This window comes from Panulirus ornatus, chromosome 31 (assembly GCF_036320965.1).
Source record: "Panulirus ornatus isolate Po-2019 chromosome 31, ASM3632096v1, whole genome shotgun sequence".
Taxonomy (NCBI): Eukaryota; Metazoa; Arthropoda; class Malacostraca; order Decapoda; family Palinuridae; genus Panulirus; species Panulirus ornatus.
The window spans coordinates 6427460-6452146 of record NC_092254.1 but is presented as its reverse complement, the minus strand read 5'-3'; the positions used below and the strand labels follow the sequence as shown (position 1 = coordinate 6452146).

General features: G+C 49.1%; 1 protein-coding gene across 8 annotated transcripts in view; it reads left to right on the top strand.

The window, feature by feature from the left end:
• The window catches only part of LOC139758776 (uncharacterized), a 141261-nt gene that overhangs the window by 6943 nt on the left and 109631 nt on the right, over positions 1-24687 (top strand). For 5 of the 8 annotated variants that reach the window (XR_011714917.1, XR_011714915.1, XR_011714916.1 and 2 more), the window contains exons 1-2: positions 15888-16007; positions 23251-23336. The gene's annotated coding sequence lies outside the window, so the exon portion shown is untranslated. Of the gene's footprint in view, positions 1-1599; positions 1664-15887; positions 16008-23250; positions 23337-24687 lie in introns of those variants that run through there. The other 3 variants (XM_071680563.1, XM_071680562.1, XM_071680564.1) reach the window with 3 other exon arrangements.

The following is a 24687-nucleotide window of genomic DNA, read 5'->3' as shown; positions in this document are numbered from 1 at the left end:
ATAAACAGATAGATAGATAAATAGATAGATAGACAGATAGATAGACAGATAGATAGATAAATAGATAGATAGATAGACAGACAGATAGATCAAGCAAGAGAGTTTCCACACTCTGTAAGACCATTTCGTACTGTGTCTGATGATCTGTAAGACGGTCCTGCGCCTCCAGTACGAACTGGGTTGTAGACGAAGGCCAACGAGCGAGAGAGAAATGATCCTTTCTGTTTTTGTTTTGATATTTATGTCGTAATTACCCCCAAGACATCGAGACCCTCAATTGTCTGGGTGCAGTTTGGTGGTGCATGGTAGGGACATGAAGATGGCTCGATGCCAAGACGCCGTTCGTCAGTGTACGTAAAAGATATTTAATTTAGCACCCCTGCCTCCGTAAGTGACAGAAAACGTAGGACGTGTCGGGCGGGCGGGAGTGATAAAGAGATCGTACATTTTACATGTTTTTTGGACGTTGTTTTTCGTTCATGAGATCCTCTATAGGTTTATTTCCACCTGTTCTTTAGTCACAGGCGAGTAATGATACTGATGTGTTGGTGTGAGCTGTTGTGGAGAGTAATAGCTTGCGATCAATTTGTTATGCTTGATGTTTACAGTTCAGTGGAGCGGGTTATAGACGCACCACTTGGGTGTAGACGTAGAGTCTGATGTGGATAGTGTTGATGAATCAGGTTCGTATTGTTCCGTGCAACGGGAATTGGAATAGAAATATTTTTATGTGCTGGGTTCAAGAATAGAATTTTAATTTTTGATTTTTTTTCAGAATTTTGATATTTTTTTCCTCTCTGAAACTGTTTGAATTGTGAATTTGCTTTAGCCAGGAATGAATAGTGAATTTACTTTGTCAGGAAATGAAAGGACTTGTAGAGTGAGTGCCAAAGACACTAACCCAGCACTAACCCTGCCTGGCGACCGTCTCCTCACGCCCCAGTGAGATGACCACCTCTGCCTTGGACCTCCTCGAGGACCAGAGATGTGTGTCACATCCCACTAACCTCTAGGTATTGCCTTGAGTTTCCTACACCTTCCACCAACGACACTAGATGTTTGATACCCTCTCCCGCCGCACTGCTCGCTCCCTACGTCTTCCCCTGATACACCTCCCTGTGTATCCTCCAGTGTAAAGGTCGTCAGGTCTTCCCCTGATACACCTCCCTGTGTATCCTCCAGTGTAAAGGTCGTCAGGTCTTCCCCTGATACACCTCCCTGTGTATCCTCCAGTGTAAAGGTCGTCAGGTCTTCCCCTAATACACCTCCCTGTGTATCCTCCAGTGTAAAGGTCGCCAGGTCTTCCCCTGATACACCTCCCTGTGTATCCTCCAGTGTAAAGGTCGTCAGGTCTTCCTTGAGTGTTACTTCTTGTCGTCTGTGTGTTTCACTTATCCTCCTCACTCTTGAGTGTTACTTCTTGTCGTCTGTGTGTTTCACTTATCCTCCTCACTCCCTCCCGTGTCTGTCTGAGCACCTGCCCTATTTCCTCCGTTGAACCCTTGACACGGATTTGGAAAATACTCGGGAGATATTGGCTCAAGGCCCCGTGCTTCACAGGAGTTTGAAGTGGTTGATGGAACGTGTCTTGTGTTGCAGGTGATGGAACACAGGCTCTAGCAACGCACTAGCAACGCCGCCTCGCGTACCTTGGTTCATGTACGTAAGTACAATAGTATTACAACTGTTCTCGTTGATAATAATGATTATTTCCCGAGTGATCGTAATTATGGTAATATAATCATGAATGACAGTAGGAGGTTGTTAGAGAACGGTCTTGATTGGTCTTGTGGTTGTTGTACAGTAATAGTTGATAGACTCTGAGCATTGAGGCAAAATGTGTCTGCAACATACGTGTTGGTGTTCTGGTACTGAGTAGCAACAGATGCGTTGTTGCTCAGCAGGATCGTACCTAATGGTGCTGAGCTAGAACATCTGTGGTGGTGCTCAGCAGCATCATGTGTGGTGGTGTTGAGCACGAACATATATGATGGTGTGCTGAGTGGCCACATGATGAATGGTGGTGAGCAGCAACATATGTGGTGGTGGTGAGCAGCAACATATGTGTTGGTGGTGAGCAGCAACACGTGTGTTGGTGGTGAGGAGCAACATATGTGTTGGTGGTGAGCAGCAACACGTGTGTTGGTGGTGAGGAGCAACATATGTGGTGGTGGTGAGCAGCAACATATATGGTGGTGGTGAGCAGCAACACATGTGATGGTGGTGAGCAATAGCTGTGCCCAACAGTGTCATCAGCACATGGGCAGCCAGCGGGAGAAGCACCTCACGCAACACTTCCCAGGAGCCACATGGATGCAACACGAAGAATGGAACGTGCCGACTGACGCGAGGAATATTTAATTACCTCGTTCATTACAGACTGGGAGCTCGTTGGACGAGTGGTGATAGCAGGCAAGGACATTGTGTGGTAGTCAGGTGTATATTACGATACGGTGGCTTGTGTGTCATACGTCTCTCCTGTGTGTGTGTGGGGGGGCAAGGCGTGAGTCAAATGCAGATCTTTAGTGACGACGGGGAGTGTCTGGCTGGCGTGTGGGTTTGGGGGGCGCTGTGTCTGCTTGTGTATTTAACTCGTCCCAGTTTCTTCGTCATTATTGGTTTTCTCATTATAAACTTTGCATGAGACATTTTCCTTTTTATCTTAAACTCTGCCACACAGTTCCCGGGTATCGATATATTTTTTTTTGTCTTTCTTTGTTACGTTCTTATTTCACTGGGTAAGGATGGAGTGTGGGAGCCATAAGCAGGGTTGGCTGAGGCAGGATATTGATCATAGACGTCGACATTGTACCCAGTTACTTATGATAAGAGTTTCAGAGGAGATTTGTTAAGTGAGACTCCCTGCTGGTGAGATATTAGGAATCTCATCATTTTGGCGGTCTGGTCACCACCGCCGCTCCTAACCGTAACACAAACATATGGTTGAGGAGGACCAGATAAGAGCAGCCACCGAAGAGGCAGGCCCGCCCTCCCTCGAGGCCACGATGAACGGTCGAGTGTCCACAGTCCCTCACGAGAGGCGGAACGTACCGCGGTTTGCCAGAGGCCGTGATCAGAAACTGAGGAAGAGGATGGGTTTTTACGATGGATGGTAAGAAATAATGGGTCAGTGTGAGGTCTGCTGGATGGCTGGAATGTCCCAAAGGCAGGGGGCGCTGTGACTGGCAGCAGTTTACAAAGACGTTCGTCACCTTGATTACAATAGAGAATACAAAGACATGTCTCCCTGGGTAAACAAGACACTGGGGGCCCCTCCACGAGTGTAAAACTCCTTCCCCGTAACGTGCAGATGGACGATTCAACTGTGGCAGAGACAACTTTAGAAAAAAAAAGAATAGTTCAAAATTCTAAAAATTTTGATGGAGTGAAAATATAAAAGAAAGGACACTAGCCCGGTCTTTGTTTGACATCAGGTCCAGACACGAGCTTAATGAACTGCTCCACATGGACACAGGTTGGGAGACACAGGTTGAGTTTGGCTTTATGTTGAGAGTTGAAGATATGAACAGCTCGCGATAATGGCCACCGCCAACTGGGGGCCGCCCAGGAATGTAGGCCAAGGTTCATCTAGAGAAAATTGGATTGTTGGGCGTGAATGGCCAGGAGGAAGGCCGGGAGAACCGACCATAATGATGATGATGACGATGTCCTCTTTCATCCACGTTCATTATAGTGCTTTACAACATGACTCGCAGCCAGGGACACAGCGTCCACGTCACACAACGTCATACACCACTTCCGTTATTCATCATCGTACACTTGTTCTTCATTGGAGCGTCAACGTTCACCAGTTTCCATAGGGTTCTTATTTTGTATTAGCTTAGGACCCATTCACGCTATATATATATATATATATATATATATATATATATATATATATATATATATATATATATATATATATATATATATATATATATACCCTAGCCTAAGCCAGGTACCCATTTTATGGACCAAATCCTACTAGGGTGTGGATGAACAGCTGGGCTGACTGTGGACCGACTGCCGTAACCAGGATTCGAACCTATGCGCTCGACCCTGGGCGGCCCGTGATAATTAAGCTTACAGAGATAAAGAATTAACCCCCTCCTCACCCCCAACCCCCTCCCCTCCGTCTGACCTCCATTCTTACCCCCCTCCCCCCACCCCATCCCCCCACCCCCACTCCCTTTGCAGAGTTTCTGCCCTGAAAAAGTCACAATTAATTTCGCATATTTTTATAATTAGTATCACGCTGTTTGGATAGACTTGGACGGCGGCTGGCGAGGGTTTTATTCCGTGTGTGTCCCGTGTCTGCGGCAGGTGCTGAACTGGAGTCCTCCGTCCCTGTTTGTGGTGAACCACAGTTCCCTGGTGGTAGGTGTGGTGAACCACAGTTCCCTGGTGGTAGATGTGGTGAACCACAGTTCCCTGGTGGTAGGTGTGGTGAACCACAGTTCCTTGGTGGTAGATGTGGTGAACCACAGTTCCCTGGTGGTAGGTGTGGTGTACCACAGTTCCCTGGTGGTAGGTGTGGTGAACCACAGTTCCCTGGTGGTAGGTGTGGTGTACCACAGTTCCCTGGTGGTAGGTGTGGTGTACCACAGTTCCCTGGTGGTAGATGTGGTGAACCACAGTTCCCTGGTGGTAGGTGTGGTGAACCACAGTTCCCTGGTGGTAGATGTGGTGAACCACAGTTCCCTGGTGGTAGGTGTGGTGAACCACAGTTCCCTGGTGGTAGATGTGGTGAACCACAGTTCCCTGGTGGTAGGTGTGGTGAACCACAGTTCCCTGGTGGTAGGTGTGGTGAACCACAGTTCCCTGGTGTTAGGTGTGGTGAACCACAGTGCACGGTGGCGCTGCCCGACCCATCTCTCTCTCTCTCTCTCTCTCTCTCTCTCTCTCTCTCTCTCTCTCTCTCTCTCTCTCTCTCTCTCTCCCCCACCTTCAAGATCCGGCCTCTCATCCGGATACACGAAGATTCCGTTTAGAAAAGAGTCGGTTAAGCGTGTTCTGGAGATTGTATTGAGTGTCGCTGGTCTCCCTGGAATTATAACCCGGGACTCGGCCCTGAATTGGACGCGGGAGTTTTTGATAGCAATTTAGCAACCACTGGAAGCTAAACCCAAAATTAAGATTTTTTCTCCTTTTTTTGGCTTGAGTCATTAGAGTAATTAGATGAATTAATGACCTCGGACGAGGGATGGGGGTTGGTGGGGGGGGGGGTAAGGTACGGTTATCGTCTGGGTTGACAAGTGGCAGAACTAGGGGGAGGGGGAGAGGAGGGAGGGGTGGAGTGAGTACTGTAGCGAAGGTGGTTAATTACAGTGACGAAGTTATTAAGGCCGCTGGGATTGCTTGGCTTAGGGATAACGAGTTATGTCGGACGGTCATGGCGACTGTGTTTTCTGGACTCACGGAAGGGCACACGGCTGCCCGTACTTTGTACAGTAGTGCGAGTGTACTATGGGTGCTACCCTGCCACTGCTGGAGTGGATTCCCCCCACCACTGTCTGAATGGACTCTCCTACCACTGCCGGAGTGGACTCCCCCCCCACACACTGTCTGAATGGACTCTCCCACCACTGCCGGAGTGGACTCCCCCACCACTGTCTGAATGGAGTCGCCCTCACCACTGTCTGAATGGACTCTCCCACCACTGCCGGAGTGGACTCCCCCCACACACTGTCTGAATGGACTCTCCCACCGCTGCCGGAGTGGACCTCCCCCACACACTGTCTGAATGGACTCTCCCACCGCTGCTGGTGTGGACGACTCCACCGCTGATGGGATGGACTCCCTCACTAATTGCCTAGGTGGACTCCCCCACTAGAGCCGAAGTGGACTCCACCAACACTGGGGTGGGCTCCCCCCCCCCTAACACACACACACACACGCACGCACACACACACACACACACACACACACACACACACACACACACACACACACACACACACACACACACACACCAATGGGATGGACTCGCCCACCCCGTGAATGGTGGACTGCAGCAAAAACGCTCAATATTTGAGGAATTTCCATTTCTCTGGCTCAGCATTTCGCGTACCCAGGAGAAATATGTTAAAAAAAAAGGAAAAGGATGAAAATTTCAGTGGAGTCGTTAGCTGGCCATTGAGCGGCTGGTTTGAAGTTGATTAATTAGCGAGTACACTCGTCTTGCAACCCGCTCTCGCTCCTGATTGGCTAGGACGCCTGGAATAATTTATGTGTTGAAGGAACTGACACGAGAGGACGTTTCTCTGTATGTACTGGACATTTATGGCTTGATGATATTAATGATGATAATAATAATAATAATGATAATAATAATGATAATAATAATGATAATGATAATAATAATGATAATAATAATAATAATAATGATAATAATAATAATAATAATAATAATGATAGTGATGATGATGATATTGATAATGATAATATTGATAAGGATAATGATAATGATGATGATGATAATGGACCTCCTTGGTGTAGCGGTTAGCCAAGCTTACCAAGAAAAATCCAAGGCTTTATAGCCTTGCATTTTGCTCAAATTTTAATGAAGAATCTTTGTACAGATGTTATTCTATGTGGTGATTAAGTATTTGGAGTCAAAAGACTGCATTCCCTAATATTAAGCTTTTAATTAACACTTGGATTAATTCTGATAATATTCATATGCTAATTACTCGCCCGGGGTCGTGGGCATAGGTACGAATCCTGGTTGTGGCAGTCGGTCCACAGTCATCCTAGGTGATCATCCTTTCTATTACTAGGGGTCGTCGGTCGATAGAATGGGTTCCTGACTTAGAGAGAGAGAGAGAGAGAGAGAGAGAGAGAGAGAGAGAGAGAGAGAGAGAGAGAGAGAGAGAGAGAGAGAGAGAGACTTAATGAGGTGGCTCTGAATAGGGCATTCATTCACCTGTTCCGTCTCGGCCGACATAGAGTTGATAATAATGATTAATGATTATGATGATTATAATCCCTGAGATAAGAGAGAAAATACTTCCCATATATATATATATATATATATATATATATATATATATATATATATATATATATATATATATATGGCATATTTATCGTAGAAGTTGACTACGACCTGCGGAAGTGGGAAAATGGAAATCCTTCCCTCCTGTACCATCACTTTCTTAAATTAGCAACAACATGACGAATCAGTTGAACATCTTTTCCTAAAGGCTTAGTTCCCCATGTGAAGACCAGGACCGTTTTCTATGAGTTTTGAAGACCAGGACCGTTTTCCGTGAGTCTTGAAGACCAGGACCGTTTTCTGTGAGTCTTTGAAGACCAGAACCGTTTTCTGTGAGTCTTGAAGACCAGGACCGTTTTCTGCGAGTCTTGAAGACCAGGACCGTTTTCTGCGAGTCTTGAAGACCAGGACCGTTTTCTTTGAAGAGCTTGTGCTTGCCAGGGATCCAGCCTCGCCATAGGTGACGACTTTTTCACTCGCGGTCTTGCCTCTTGCAGGCGGAGTCCGGTAACATCACCTAGTATGTATACATCCCTCAGCTTAAGTCAGACTTCCCCCCACCCCCCCAATCACTCACGATCCCCATACGGGGGCTTGAATGGTTACCCCGTCCGGGACTCGAACCCGGGTCCTGTAGGTAACAGCGTCGCTTCGCTATCCACTATACAACGAAGGACATCTAAGTGTATGAATGTATGGACCAGAGCTTGGTAGTGGGTGACGTCAGGAAGGTGTGTTTGTAAGTGTGTCAGTGTGATGTCATTTGAAGTAGAAGTAGAGAAAGGTCATTTACTTAAGGTCAGATCTTGGCTCATTAAGGTCAGGCTGATGTCATTGTGAGTCGACATAGAGAAAGGTCATCTACTTAAGGTCATATCGTGGCACAGTAAGGTCATCAAGGCGGTCGACCCACTCCTGTGTACTCTTTCGTGAAAAAGGATTATCTGTGGATCGCGTTGTTTCTATGTTAGGGAGGGAGTGAGTCACACTGAGCGAGCGCCTGGGTCGAGGAGGGATGAGCTTCTTAACCACAAGTTGTGTAGGGTTGACCTCTTAAGTGTGAGATTAACGACCCTTGGGCACGACATGGTACAGATCCCCCCGGATGAGATGCTCAAAAGGGGGCGGCGGGGTGTGTGTGTGGGGGGGGGAGGGGGAGTAGGAGGAGGAGGAGGGTGGGGGATGTTAGACTCGTTCCGTGAGCTTTGCTTGTGGCTGGAGGTCCCAATACTTCACGAGCTATATGTTAAGCAGATCTCCTCCCTTGCTGCTGGCCTGTGAGCCTCCACTAGCGTGGGCGTGACGCAATCAGCGGTAAACTCATTTCACAGCGAAGAGCGAATTGGATTCCTCATGAAGATATCATTTGAACTCGAATCCACTCGGGAGGGGAGGGGAAAAAAAATTGAACGTAGATTTATGGGCGGAGGAAAGCAAAACTGTTGTGGATTTACATAGGAAAAAAAAAAGCGGGTCTGACGAACTGGTATTGAAATGTGTTTGCATATTTTGGAATACTTAAGGAAGAGTTTGTGGCTTCTTGTTTGCATAGATCCAGTAAAGCAGGCTGTGTGTGTGTGTGTGTGTGTGTGTGTGTGTGTGTGTGTGTGTGTGTGTGTACTTCCATTTATCCCCATACTGTTTGTTGGTCTCTCGTTCTTTCAACCCGTCTGTTCCACTGCATCGTATCCTCGTGTTTAACCTGGCAGTTCCCTCCCGTTTGAGGGGAAGTGGTGAGTTAGGTCAGTATCGCCGTGACTGGATGGACTGAGCAGCTCACGAGTTGAGCTCCGTGTTCCAGGCTGGTCCTTGAGTCGTCCACTGCAGGCGTGGGTATGTCCAGGGTTGGAGTCCTCCTCTGTTTCGTAGCTCAGCCTTCCCCGACCTTCTGGCGCGAATGTTGGACGTCCGTCGTGGCATTAATGTATCGCTTTTGAACGTGAGGACACGCGGGGCTGCTGCCTAATTTAAGGTTGTTTTATGTCTGTGGTCACAACTACTGACCAGTTGAAGCTTATTTTTGACATCGATGGACTTCCATGACCCCTCCTTAGATACGTGGAATCCACTCTGCTTCAGTTGAGAGTAACGGTATAACCATGTTTGAGTCTGTTGTCCTCGATATTGTATATTTGTTGGGGTTGAATTTTGGTGGCCTGCGAATCCCACCAGTGCCTGGGGCTGAATTGATCTCTTGCCACAGCTTCACTTCCTCGACTCTTATATATTTCCGTCGTCACTTTATTATTATTGTTTATTATTATTATTATTATTATTATTATTATTATTATTATTATTATTATTCAAAAGACCTTGTAACACAAGTTCCTCTGGTAAGTGGAGAAGAACAATGACCCTCTCTCGTTTCACCAAACCAACATTTTCCTTTCGTCACATTGTTGGCTAACGCTTTCAGCCTCCTGATGTAACACGGAGTCCTATTAGTTCGTTCGTGCCAGCCAGTTAGTCAACAATGTGCACCATATGGTCCGTTTCCTGGGGCGTGTTGTGTGTGTGTGTGTGTGTGTGTGTGTGTGTGTGTGTGTGTGTGTGTGTGTGTGTTTTTGTCCTTGTAATTGCCACAGCGTCAGCTCCTGTTGGATTGATGCACTATCAAAGTGGGGCTAATGGCCGGAGTTATGTGAAATATGTTGTGAATTTGTATGTGTGTGTGTGTGTGTGTGTGAAGGTCACCCGTTCGCTCCCCGCTTGGCAGTGTCGTCCCTAGAAAATTGTACAGCTGTCTTTTGTGTCTATGAACTTCAGGTAGTGTAGAGAGTACCTCTTCGTGCAGACAGAATGTCTACGGATTTTCCGCGCCACATCTCCCTGACGCAGACCGAGTCACTGACGCACCAGAATATCGACGGATGGACCATCTCGCTTTTCCACAAGCACTACGGGATGCCTCGGGACTGAACCAACCCACACAGTCGTCCGTGAAAGTCTGTGGCCCTGACAACCTACGTTCCACTACCTCAACCCAGTGTCTACGGATCGAGCCACCCACATTTCACTAACACAGTCCCTCTTGGGGGACTTACGTAAGCTCCCACAGTTCACTGGAACACCCTTAGCCACACCTTCGTCTCACTAACAAACTGGAAACTAGAAAATAATATAGTATTTTTCCCGTTTCGCTCCATGCGTATCAGCCTGACTCTATAGATGCTAAGATTTTGGTTCTACTTCTTCCATAATTCGCTTCCTCCTTCGCCATTTCAGGTAGACGAGGTCGTTAGCGTCCGAGTTTTATTTATTTTTTTTGAGACTTGTTTGGGAGTGCGTCTCAGCAGTATATATATATATATTTGTTTGGGTATTGCAACACCAGGCGGGAATAGGGCGATAAACATTACACGTACACCCTTAGCGTCAGTGAAGCAATGTTGGTGGATCCATTCATCCGGGAGAATGGTACTCTTGCCTTCGTGTTGTGTTGCTGAGGGAGGGAGAGAGAGAGAGAGAGAGAGAGAGAGAGAGAGAGAGAGAGAGAGAGAGAGAGAGAGAGAGGAGATCCTGTGTAATGGTAGGTTGCATCACCGTCTGGTGCTCAGTAGACCCCTCTAGACTGCTAGCTACCACACCTGGTTGCCAGTAGCTCCCTCCCTCCCTCCCTCCACAGCCTCCCGAGCTGCTGCTATACTCGCCCGTGGCTCGATTGGAGGCGGGAAATATATCCGGCCAGGAGGGAGTTGTTTAGTTGGGCGGTACATCTATGGAGGAGGCGTGTTGCCCGGAATGAATGGGTGGATCCCAGGACGAAGACCGTGTGAAGGAGGTGTATGTGTGAGGGACTGAAGTGTATTGGTGTGTGTGTGTGTGTGTGTGTGTGTGTGTGTGTGTGTGTGTGTGTGTGTGTGTGTGAAGGGAGATGACTACACCCTAGCGGGGTTGTAGGAGAGGCAGGGTGGTGGAGGGAAGAGAGAGAGAGAGAGAGAGAGAGAGAGAGAGAGAGAGAGAGAGAGAGAGAGAGAGAGAGAGAGAACTAGGAGAATTCTTTTTACCATAGCATTGAGGCTCACTGATTCCTCTGACTGAGAATAGACATCTGCCATCAAAGCGGGATAAACAGCACACGAAGTCGTTGTCTTGATACGCTTATTTCGGTCCGATAACACGACAGGGGGTGTCGCTGATATCGACCTCACGCCAGACGTGCCCTGTTATCTGAGCCCGACTTGCAGCGAGTGGATGATCGTTCTTGCATAATAACCCCCAGGCTTTAATTGATGTTATTAATTAGTCATGTCTCCGATAAGGCTTAATTGACTCGTCCTTCCCTCAGGTCGTGCGTTGTATGAGGGTCCGTTGCCCAGGTGTGAACTTCTAGGTATTTTTTTTTTTTACCGGGGGGGCTTCTCTGGGGTGTGAGAGGAGACCTGGGGGTCACTGATCTGTGGCGGGTGGGTGGAGGCTTGCCTGGCCTGAGTGTAAAACACACACACACACACACACACACACACACACACACACACACACACACACACACACCAGCGATCGTATGTGTGTGTGTATATATATATATATGTATGTGCCAACTCACATATGTACATTCATCATTTCTCTCTAGTGTAGGGATGCTAAACCATTGACTTTGATGTTTGTTTAAGATGAAAGATAAAGGAATGGGAAACGCCACACGTGACACGGACGAGAGGCAGTGTCACTCCAGCATACCTAACATCACGGGTTTGTGAGGGATGTTCTTCCCTCCAATTAGCGGCGAGGTCTTTGCCGTGGCCTGGGGACGTAGTGAAGTGGCTGGGATAAGCCTAGTGTGGCCTGGTGGGCCAGGTATATGGTGCAGGGCCAAGGTTAGGTAAGGAGGAGACAGGTATATGGTGGGCTACATGGCCAGGTGTGTAGTGGCGCGCCAGGTGTGTGATGAGAGCCAGGGGTAGGCCGTCATCGCTCTCACCACCACCAGGGCTGGGTGGAAGATAGTGCCATGATCACTGTCTCCAGGAGGGGCAGGGAGGTGTGGTGAGGGAGAGGCGGGAGGTAGGGATGATCAGCGTGGTGTGTGGAGGTGTGAACTTGTAATGGTCGGAGGGTCGCCATCTGGGAGTCCCACACTAACAAACTTCTTTCCCCCTGAACGTTGTCGTGTAAAGCCTCCCTCCCTTAGCCCATCCTGGCCCTCCCTGACCCTCCCTAACCCTTCCTTAGCCCTCCCTGACAACCCCTTGGCCCTCCCTGACCCTCTTTCCTCACCCTAGCCTGCCCCCCCTCCAGGCCCCGGTGCCGACTAATGGCTTGGAGCCGGATTCTCGTGTTGCTAAGTTTGTTGTTGGCGGGTCCTGCCCCGGGACTAGGGTGGCTGACCAGGGGTGCTGGCTGACTCTGTGTGTGTGTCGCTGCTGGGGGAGCTGACACCTGCTTAGCAGGCCACAAGTGACACCTGCTTAGCAGATGATGGGCCACAAGTGACACCTGCTTAGCAGATGATGGGGTCACGGCTGACTACAGCTGAGGAGGTAGTGAGGTCACAGGTGACAACAGCTGAGTAGATGGTGGGGTTAACAGCTGACACTGACTAAGCAGGTGGTGTTAGGGGGAGGGGTAGGGTGTGACAGCTGACAGCAGCAGCCGAGGTCAGTGGCAGGCAAGGAGGATGACGTCAGTGCGCCTTTACTGTTACCCCTCATGTTGGGAAGCAGTGGCTGGCTGGCTGGGCTGACGCGATGCCAGACTTTGAACAGCTTTTCTGAGGAGATCACTGTGGCTGTAGCCTTTGTGTCCCCCCCTCACCACCACCACAACCATGTTGTGGCCACGGGTGAGCCAGGCGAGGGAGAGGAGGAGGAGGAGGAGGAGGAACGTAGGGGTGGTAGGTAGCAGCAGCAGTAGGAACAGCCCTAATACACCAGCAACAGTAGCTACCGCAGCAATGACAACGACATGACCAGCCACTAAACCTGCTGGGGCGCCCGCGACGCCCCGTAGTGTGGAGCAAGCTCCTCTCTTGGCAGGGCTGCCTCACGCTGTGTGCGTGTGTGTGTGTGTGTGTGTGTGTGCTTTTGAAGTGTTCGACGACCGTCGTACCGCCATAGCAACAGGCCAGCCACCCACCCTGGTCCCTGCCCACTCTCTCATTTAGCGCACCCCAGCTCCTCTTTTGTGTAGGGACCCTCCCCTGACACATCCCTGTCCTTACTTTTATCATCATGAAGGTTTAGTGTAAGGCTTCCCTCCTTCCCTTGACACACCCCTGCACCTTGCTTGCTGGCGTCACTAGGAAGGTTTAATGTAAGGCTTCCCTCCCTCCCTTGGCACACCCCTGCACCTTGCTTGATGGCGTCACTAGGAAGGTTTAATGTAAGGCTTCCCTCCCTCCCTTGGCACACCCCTGCATCTTGCTTGGTAGCGTCACTAGGAAGGTTTAGTGTAAGGCGTCTTCCCTCCCTCCCTTGGCACACCCCTGCACCTTGCTTGCTAGCGTCACTAGGAAGGTTTAGTGTGAGGGCTCCTACCCACTTCGACCTGCCTCCCACCCACTTCTTATTACTATGAACGTTAAGGTTAATGAGCCAAACTTGAGGCACTAAATTCCATGTTTTGCCGAGTTTCAGCCATTGGTTCCATAAATCTTGGATGGAGGCTTGGATGATTTGTGATATTTTCTCTCTCGGCAAAGTTACCCAGCTGGAATTACATACGACCGAAGTTATGGCAAATAAACTTTTGTTTTGCTTTTCTGGGATTTCAGATCCCTCCCCTCCTCCTCATCTCTCTCCCCTCATCGCCTCCCCCAAGAAATAGTATTTGTTTGATCTCCCCTTAGATAGATAGATAGATAGAGAGAGAGAGAGAGAGAGAGAGAGAGAGAGAGAGAGAGAGAGAGAGAGAGAGAGAGAGAGAGACGCATCTATACCATTAGGGGACATAGGATTAGGCTGGTGAAGGGACCCGACCCAATAGAAGATACGTGATGCCGACGATATCTGGCTATACGTCTCCACGGGGGCGTGCTGAGCGCCTGGGTGAGCTCAACAGAAACGCTGGCTGGCATCGAGAAAGATCACATGATGAAGGAGGGATCGGTACCAGGCGGTGGCAAAACCCGGTGCCACCAGTCTTTCAGAAAACTGACACTGAAATTGCCTTAAGCTGTTGGTGAGTACGACTAATAATATTAAGTCTGCAAGTTGAAAAAAGAAAAAAGTGATGAGACATTAATTACTACGTAGAAAGCAGACACACTTAGTAAAAGGCAACATTTGTGACAGATATAGGTAGTGTGTTGAGGGTGGAGATAGATGGGTGAAGTATTACAATAGTGGATTGTATCTGAAGTTGGCCTTCATAGGAGACTAACACCAAAACCAGAGTATCAGGTAGTGTTTACAACAACGGTTTTTTTTTTTTTTTTTTTGGCTAGTCGGAGATTGTATGGGATGGAGTACATGACATCTGTTAAAGGCTCTTCCCGGGTAGAGTTAACTTATGGCCTCCCACAGGGCCTGTATCTGGGGCCACAGTTATTCCTGACGTCTATCATAGATGAGATCAGATTGTAGGTCTTTTCGTACATGATGATGCCAGGTCTTTGAGTCTGGTGAAGTGCGTTCGCGTTTGCGACAATAGACGAGGAGACTTCGTCCGGTCTCAGCACACATCAGATTCATGATGAGTAAATTTCAGACGATGGAAAGTGGTGAATATGGGTAATGGTAAGAGCAGACCAGACAATGGCAGTCATCTCGTGGCTAAGCAGAGACTCCAGAGGAACGTACCTGCTAGAAAGACTAAGGGATAAACGAAATATCTAAACTTGCCAGACAAATGGACGTCATAGAGGGGGGCTCTGACGAAGACAAGCTAGACGTATCTTGACCAACATTAGAAGCGTGTCCAAGGAGCCTGGAGACGGAGATGGTCGAGGAAGATTCACTGGAGAAAGTGTGTTAAAGGCGGACGGCTGAATCGTATCTGATCTAAAGGATATGAGCAACAGGGAGGGAGAAAAGTAGCCGTTGCTTTGCCCCTTTCCGAAGACACAAGGTCAGAGGGAGACTTGATTATAACTTTTGACTTCCCCGGGTTCAGTGAGGTCTCTGGTGAGCATTTCCTCGGGACTGGAAGGCAGAGTCTAACTGAAGGACGCGATGAAAAAGTGACGTAGTTGTTGGAGAAAGGCGAGGAAAATATAAGTACTTTTTATAACGGCGGAGCGTTTAAGGACGGGTCGGAGAAGCTGAGTGGCTGTGTGACCGGTGGAAAGAGTTGTAAGGGGTATGAGAGAGAGAGAGAGAGAGAGAGAGAGAGAGAGAGAGAGAGAGAGAGAGAGAGAGAGAGAGAGAGAGAGAGAGAGAGAGAGTTGCATGGGAGGGAGGGTGGGGATGCATAACATGTGTTGAGACTCCTGGTTGTACTGTACACACTAGTAAGTCGTGTGTGTATGTGTGTGTGTGTGGGTCCTTAGATCATCTTAGCCATGCTAGTCCCTCCCTCACATGAGAGCGTCCACCACACATGGAAATAGATAATTGCTCTCCCCGAGTGTGTGGAAGATGACACCCTTTCTCCCAACACCTATTCGTCACTTATGTATGTAGATTATTATCCTTTATTATCTACTTATTTGTGCATCAACTACTATTTAACTACTCTGCCGTAGTCGTAGTACCTATTTAACTACACCGTCGTAGTGATAATAGTACGACGGTACGATTTTTGAGCGCGACGGACGGACGAACGGTTCGGGTCCTCGTTGCGACGCGGCCCTCAACTTGACCCTGAAGCCTCAGGTCCGACAGACCAGACCACCATAACCCAGTACCGTCATGTCAAGGTTAATTACTCCCGCGTGCCGAAATTTACGAGGAAACCTCACACTAGGCAACTGCGAGAGGCTGGAATCCACTGGCGTGTCAGTCAGTCAGTCAGTCTGCCTTGAACCAGCGGCGAGTGTGGACGTGCGCGCCGGCGGCTCTCTCACTCTCCCCACCTCCCCTCTCTCTCTATCTCTCGGTTCTCGCTCCACTCCCTCCCGCGGCAGTCTAAGGTTAGTTTGTCTTGGGTAGTGGGTCCCTCTGGCAGATTAGTTGTGTAAATACATATTTAATCTTAGCCTCTGTCAACGACTTTACAACACAAGTGGGCTATTTTGTATATACCGAGACTTACGTTTGAAACGTGTCGTCAAAAACTTTTGCATGTTTGTTGATATACTGCAAAGAAATTCCATATTTACGGTGTAAACGGTGACACATTTATATACCTGTACTTTTGTTGAGAATAACCGTTTCATTTTTCACCGTAATTAGAATGCTCGTGTTCCGTAATTATGAAGATCACGTCCTCAAAGCCTTGCAGGAATCCTTCCAAAGTTTACTGTTGCCTTGATAGTTTATGATATATATATATATATATATATATATATATATATATATATATATATATATATATATATATATATATATATTGCTTTCCGGCCAGTTTGTTAACACTTGGCCTCTTGTTAACGCTGCCAAGGCTCAGTGGTTTTGTCTTTCTGTTGTTGCATGATACTGGCCACTCGGGCGAGGCGGTGTCGTCTCCAGTAGACGAGAGAGGGAGTACAGACGGCCTCGTCGGGGATCCCCATGCTACAAAGGAGTCCATTATTTCGCTACTGATTGCAGTGCAGCCTCGAGGCTGTAGGAGCCCCCTGAAAGAGGCTTTAGGCATATATATATATATATATATATATATATATATATATATATATATATATATATATATATATATTAGGTTGCGTGAGGTGAGCCAGTGTTTGGGCTCGTATTATTTCTGGAATATTACGTGGTCGGTGGGAGTGTGGACAGTGGGTGTGGTGGTGGTGGTACGTGGTAGTACGTCTGTCTTGGGAGCTTTCACTCCTGTTGATACACTTTGTTTGTCATGATCGGAAAAGACCCCCACCTCCCATGAGGACTGGACCCCCTTGGGCGCCGCTGTACAGCACGTGAGCACGACGGTGTGACTCATGAGCACCAAAGTACGACCCTCTGAGCACCACGGCACGGCCGTGAGCACGGCGGTGCGACCCCTTGAGCGCCACAATACGGCTCATGAGCACGGCGGTACGACCCCTTGAGCGCCACAATACGGCTCATGAGCACGGCGGTACGACCCCTTGAGCACGGCGGTGCCTTACCCCTTGAGCAGCAAGGTTGTACGAGCCTCTGAGCACGACGGGTACGACCCTTGAGGGTGAGGTCAGAGGCTGGCCCATCGTGGCCAAGGGTCGTCCCCCACCTTCTCAACAGCTGGAGAGGACTTGAGATAATCAGACTCAAGCACCGTCTACTGTGCCACTCTGGCCACCAGGGAATTAACTTCACATTTTCGTATATTAATTCTGAGGAGACTACCGCCCCTCTGACCTGACCTGACCTGACCTTGGACAGCAGTGAAGGGGGACTTGACACCCTCGGTACTCTGCTGGGGGAGGAGGGGTGTCGAAACCCTGATCTCGACCAACAGTGAAAAAAAGATATTTCAGATTGAAACAGATTTCCGAAGGCTTCGTGTTTCTGATGATCACTGTTACTGAAGGTTGATTAAAGGCTGAATAGGTAATGGGCAGTGATGTTGTCAGACGATGAGTGGCGCTGCGCCAGGTCGTGAGTGACGCTGTTGGGTGATGAGTGACGCTGTCAGGCGATGAGTGGCACTGCGTCAGGTCGTGAGTGACGTTGTTGGGTGATGAGTGACGCTGTCAGGCGATGTGTGGCGCTGCGTCAGGTCGTGAGCGACGTTGTTGGGTGATGAGTGACGCTGTCAGGCGATGAGTGGCGCTGCGTCAGGCGATGAGTGGCGCTGCGTCAGGTGTTGAGTGACGTTGCCTGCTGTAGTTTCACTGCAGATGAGTTCACCTTTGGCGAGGCTGTAGTGGACGAAACGAGTGTACAGTCTCGAAGATCTTTTAGCTTCAAAGGAGTCCATCCTGTCCCTGCTACTGGGTGTAACGCAGCCTTGGAGCCTGTAGGAGGCCCAGGATCATTGAGAATGAGGTCCTGTGGTTATATATATATATATATATATATATATATATATATATATATATATATATATATATATATATATATATATATATATATTTATTTTGCTTTGAAGCTGTCTCCCGCGTTAGCGAGGTAGCGCAAGGAAACAGACGAAAGAATGGCCCAACCCACCCACATACACATGTATATACATACACGTCCACACACGCAAATATACATACCTATACATCTCAACGTATACATATATATACACACACATACATATACATATATACACATGTACATAATTCATACTGTCTGCCTTTATTCATTCCCATCGCCACCTCGCCACACATGAAATAACAACCCCCTCATGTGTGCGAGGTAGCGCACACACACACACACACACACACACACACACACACACATATATATATATATATATATATATTACAGTGACTCGGTGATGCCAATAAAAGGGAGTTCAGTGCACACGGTAGGGGGGTAACACGAGTGATGGGGGCGGCGTGGAGACTGTCAAGAGATCTTGGACAGTGACTAAGGCTGGAGTGGAGATTGGTGGAGGCTGTGGAAGGTGGCAGCTGCTGTCCGTGGCATGGTTGTCATGAGGTTGTGACACCTGCCACACGATCAATACTGCCCGCGAAACTTCCCACATAAACTTCCCGCCAAGAATCGAGACATTTTTTCCTTTTTTTTTTTAATTTTTTGACGTATTTCTAACCGTCGCGTCACCAGTGTTAGCGTTATTACATTACGTTAAACTGTTTCTTACGATCGAGATTCTCCTCATTAATGTAATTCAGTTCTGAGGTACAGGTGTTCAGGTTTGAGTCGACGATTTCCCTCTTGGTGCGAAAACGCCAAATGGAATGCGAGGCGGAAGTGATGATGGTAGATGGTGGTGATGATAACCCCAGGCTGCGGCTGTTGGCGCGAGGCCCCATCATCCACACTCGCTCCTAACTCTGGCTGCGGCTGCCGCCATGACTTTCCATTTACCCACACTCCCTCACCACCCCTATGGCTCAGTTTTGTCGTAGCGTTGCCCAGACGGCCATTCTGGATCTCAAGCTGCCGGTGAGTTTGGTTGATTGCCGCCAGGGGAGGATCTGTCGTTGTCAAGTTGATGGAGGTCGTTGGTGCCACGCCCCCCAACCCTCCACCTCAATTTGAGGAGGGGATCATCTTGCTTGGGGGAGGTTTGTGTGTCACTTTGTAGGAGGGGGAGGATCATGGAGTGAAGCTCCTCTTTCCCCTAATCCTCTAAGAAGGACCCAGTCCTTCCCCTGCCTTACCCATGTTATCTTTGCCCATCCTTCCTCATAGGCTGACCCTTTCTTTCCCCTTACCCACCCTACCCAACTCCCCTCCCTCTTGTCCTCTTTCCCCTCACCAACCCTCTCCCTCCACCAGGTCCAGCTCCCTTGGCCTAACACCACCCTACTCCTTCCTCCTCTGAGACCCCCTCCCCCCTCCTGGCCCGTCTGCTGCCCAGGCTGGCACTTCTTCACCTCATCCATCTCCAGGTCGCCTCCTGCTGCCGCTCCTGCTGCTGCAGGGGGGATGGGGGAGGGAGGTCTTCGCCCTCACTGCTGGATCTTGCACGGTTACTGAGGGGATCAACCCCACACCTCCTCAGTATCTGATAAGATGATGACTTTGTATAGATGGTGTTAAGATAAGAAAGCAGGTGTGTGTGTGTGTGTGTGTGTGTGTGTGTGTGCGATTTATTTCGCACAGGCCAGTCATCAGTATTTCACACAGAGAGCAGACTATACGGTGTACAGGCTATACATGCGTACGAGAAATACATGGCGCATTAAGATATACGAATATGTTCGTGCATCAAGACTGTATGGGAGAGATTTGATAATGTGGCATAACTTAGTATGAAAGATTACCTAAGGTGAGTATATCTTGGCGTATAATTCTGTCCTTGATGTATTCCACTGACACCAGGCTCTGAAATATGCCTGTGGCATAAGCTGTATACCTGAAGTATGCCGCTGACATCAGTACTGTGTCTGAAGTATGCCTGTGACATAAGTTCAGTCTCTGAGACATATGCGCACGACATCAGACTTGTTCCTGAAGTATGCGTGTGACATCAGTTCTATCCCTGAAGTGTCTGTGGCGCACCAATTCTGTCCCTGAAGTATATCGCTGACACCATCTCTGCTCCTGAAGGTCGTTTCAGAACACTAGTATTAATCAAGACTTCAGATAAGATAACGCCATCAAATATTCTCGTTGGAAATTTAAATGTTATTTTATCAACGTTTTCCCCCCATCTGCTGGTAAAATTTACTCTTGCTTTTATATATTCATTTGCTTTTATTTAGTTATTTATTTATTTATTTTTATTTATTTATAGATTTATGTATTTTTGTCTGTGGGTCTCGTATGTTCGCTCTGTATTTTTGGCCAGGTTGCTCCCCTCTGTTTATTTGTTTTTGTTTGGTTTGGGTGCTTTTCTTTTGTTCATTTGTTCTTTTTGTTTTTGTTTTGGTTCGGGGTGCTTTTCCCCTTGTTTCTTTGTTTATATTTTGGCCTGGTTCCTTCTTTATGAGACAGAAGTTTACGTGTACGCCTGAAACACCTGTTAGTCTAACAGGAAAATTATAGAAGGCGACAGTGCCAGTGTGAGCTGACACACACTGGCCCAGACCCACACTGCTGGTGAGTGCCAGTGTGAGCTGACCCACACCGGCCCAGACCCACACTGCTGGTGAGTGCCAGTGTGAGCTGACACACACAGTAGCCCAGACCCACACTGCTGGTGAGTGCCAGTGTGAGCTGACACACGCTGGCCCAGACCCACACTGCTGGTGAGTGCCAGTGTGAGCTGACACACACAGTGGCCCAGACCCACACTGCTGGTGAGTGCCAGTGTGACCAGACACACACACTGGCCCAGACCCACACTGCTGGCGAGTGCCAGTGTGAGCTGACACACACTGCTGGTGAGTGCCAGTGTGAGCTGACCCACACTGCTGGTGAGTGCCAGTGTGAGCTGACACACACTGCTGGTGAGTGCCAGTGTGACCAGACACACACTGGCCCAGACCCACTCTACCACTGAGTGCCACCGGTGCCACCCGAGTGTGGCTCTGAATTTGTCATTAGGCTGACTCTGGTGCTGCTCAGCCCGTGGGCCGGGAGCTGTGGGTGGGCTGGTGCTGCTCGGCCCGTGGGCCGGGAGCTGTGGGTGGGCTGGTGCGGCTCGGCCCGTGGGCCACAACACACGAGCCGAGGGCGTCCGCCAGCCACCTTAGACTGGCCCTTCAAGTGTCTGCTTGATGTGAATGCGCGTGGGAACTACGGGGAGGGTGGCAGTGTATTGGTCAGGGAGACTGATACACCGGCTCTCTCTCTCTCTCTCTCTCTCTCTCTCTCTCTCTCTCTCTCTCTCTCTCTCTCTCTCTCTCTCTCTCTGTCTATCTATGTCTATTTGTCTATCTATCTATCTGTATCTGTCTATCTATCTATCTATCTATCTATCTGTGTATCTATCTATCTATCATACAGCTTCATCGACTTGTGCGTTCCGTCTGTGTTTTGATCTTGCCTAGCGAGGTAGCCGGCCTCGGTCCTCGTATAATTGTGATCGGGTCCGAGTTGTTGTAGACGGTGTGTTGTGGAGGCGTCGTTGTTATCCATGTCATGAGTGCGGTTGTGGCATTCACCAGGAGACATGTTTGGCCGCCCCCCTCCTCCAACATTCCCCCTCACCCACCCAACGTGTTGTTGTTCTGCTTTACATACATGGTCGACCTGGTAGTCTCCTTCACATACACATTCCTGCAGCCCGTTTTCTCCTCCTACCTGATGATATAGTCGTATCGAGAGGTGCCTCTGGTGTGCCCCCCCCCCGCCCTCATTACCGTGCCTTTGTCCCGGGTTCGAACCTCTTGAGACCAAGTATCAGACCAACGGTGCAGCTTAAGTTGTTTGTGCCAGAGTCAATGAAATCTCATTATTTTTTTTCTTTTCGTTCGAGCTTTACCATAACGTCATTCGTTAACGTATTATGGTATGAAGTCCTATTTTTTTTTTCTTTGACGAGTCATTTACGTAGGGTAAGGTGGAGCCTTGTAGCACGCCACTGGTAACCTCACCCCAATTAGAAAACGTACCTTTTTGACGTGTGTTCTCTGTGTCTTTCTACCGAGGAGAATGTTCCTATCCTATATATGTATATTCATATATATACTCAGAGCCCCCATATAACAGCTCATGATCCTTCCAGTATTTGTCCAAAGTCCTTTTCTCACACCCGTCCCGTTGGTCGGTGTTGTGTGAGTATTATGTTGTGTGTGTGCGTGTGACCCCAGGCCCTGGTGTTTCTGAGCGCTGGACGAGAGAGAGAGAGAGAGAGAGAGAGAGAGAGAGAGAGAGAGAGAGAGAGAGAGAGAGAGAGAGAGAGAGAGAGAGTGGTAGAGAGAGAGAGTTTTGCCCCCCCTGGGAATGTTTTTAGTTGGCGGTGGTAATGTTTTCAAACTGTTCCCTCCACCCTCTCCCCTGCCCGGCCGCCCGCCCGCCAGCCTCCGCCGCCGCTGCCCGGATCATGAGATGGCTCTTCTCCCCTGTGTGGTAGCGGTAGCAGTAGCAGTAGTAGTAGTAGTTTGGTTTGATAGAGTCATAGTTTCCTCGTAGTTGTGTGCTGTGTGGTGTACGTGTCTATGATCCTGAGATCAGATGAAGCTTTTAGATTTTTGAGTTGTGTTTGGGTACGTGATTGGTAACGTACCTGACCCTCGTTTTGATGTCCAGAATCGCATACTCCCTCTTGACCTGGTGTGTTTCCTCTTGCCAGCGGCCCAGACGGAGTCAGGTCATTCTAGGTTCGACCTGGTTGTTTGTCGTGAGGCATGAAAGTTACTATGGCAAGGTAGCTGAGTGTTCAGCATGGTAGTGGCAATTGGGGGTTGCATTTTTCATGTCATTATCCTCTGATGATGGTCCTCAGAGGTGAGGTCAGAGGCACTGATTACTCTCGTGTACCTATCCTTTTTAATCATAATGTTTTCCCCTCAAAGGTTATTGTCGAAAATTTACTGGGATTTTATGGGTGAAATATAAGGACCCATTTTATTTTTTAAGTTTCACTGTTCTCCGAGGTAAAGTGTGTGTGTGTGTAACACCCACAGTATGAGGGCCCAGGGTGTTATGACGCACCCAGGGTGTCCATAGGAGGTGTAGGGTTGGGCTACACCATTGTAACCCCGTGTAACCAGAGGTGTTGTATGCCCACAGGTGCAGCAGCAGCAGCAAGCAGCGTCGTCGGGTGTGTGGCCACACGCGTATGGTCAGCACGTGAACCTCTTCCTGGTAGCTCACACGTGAGTATTTCCCCCCCTCGTCCCTCTGTTGACCACACTGTTGTTAACCTGTACGCCACCACTGGTTGTAAACAGGGATACACTGCTGTGTACACCTGGCTTGTTGTTCTTTTGTTTACGGTATCTGTTATTTATCTGTGTACGTTCGTTATCTGCAGCGCCCCTCCCCACACACACACACACACACACACACACACTGGTGTCGTGTTTGTCACGTCAGCCCAGCTGTATAGAGAGCTCAGGGGTAATTATTTCTATGATTTAATTTTTCCCGAGTTTAGATTAATGGTAACTGTGCCCGACCCAGGTGGGAGAACTGGCCCACTGAACATCATCATCCTCTCCAGTGGTGTTTTAAGGTGGCTGAGCCACCTCTCATGTCTTACAAGCCCGCGCCATACTCGACCTAGCTTCACAAAGCTTTTCTTCAACTCCAATTGAGAGACACAGAACTTCAGCGGCGTTTCAGGGCGAGATGCTGAAGTGTTTACCGCATTTGAGTGAACATTGACGCTAGGTCATGACCCTTGGGTAGGATGACCTGGCCTTTGACCTGACCCGGAAGGATCGTCGCGTCGTGTTCATGGGGTGTCGTACCGTCGTGGGTAAAGGGTCGTCCCGTCGTAGCCAAGGCCGGTATGAGGGAGGAGAATATATCGTCGTGGAGTGTGTGTGTGTGTGTGTGTGTGTGTGTGTGTGTGTGTGTGTGTGTGCGGGCTGCTCTCTCGCCTCACACAAGACTATACACTGTATTGTCTCACTGTTTCCTGAGCTGGTTCACACCACAGACGTGCGCCAGGCACTGGAAAGGTCAGCAGAAGTCACTTGCCGTGACCTTAGAGCACACCACGAGTTGTGTGGTCAGGCCACATCAAGAGGGAGGATCGGTGTGTGGTCGCGACACAGCAAGAGGGAGGAGGATCGGTGTGTGGTCGCGACACAGTAAGAGGGAGGAGGGTCGGTGTGTGGTCGGGACACACCAGTGAGTGGGTGGGTGGTGATGGTGGTGTGTGAGTGGCCGTCGTTGTTGACCAATATTGACAGGACGGTCGTGTCGGAGCCTCTCAGGGCCAGCCTTAACCCCTGCCTTGACCACCCCCCCCCTTACCCTAGCCCCCGATCCTGGCACATCCCCAACCCCCCCTTACCCTAGCCCGAATCCCAGGACAGTATCAATTATTTGCCGGCGCTGGGCGGGAGAGCAAGCCTCCCAGCCGACACGGGCCGTCCCCCAGCCATCCGCGCCCTCGCCGCGTGTGGCGGTGCGTCTTGTACCAACACACTGGCAACACTGGTGATGTCACCACACAGGTGAGGAGGAGAGGGTTCGAGGGCGTCTGACCCAGCACCT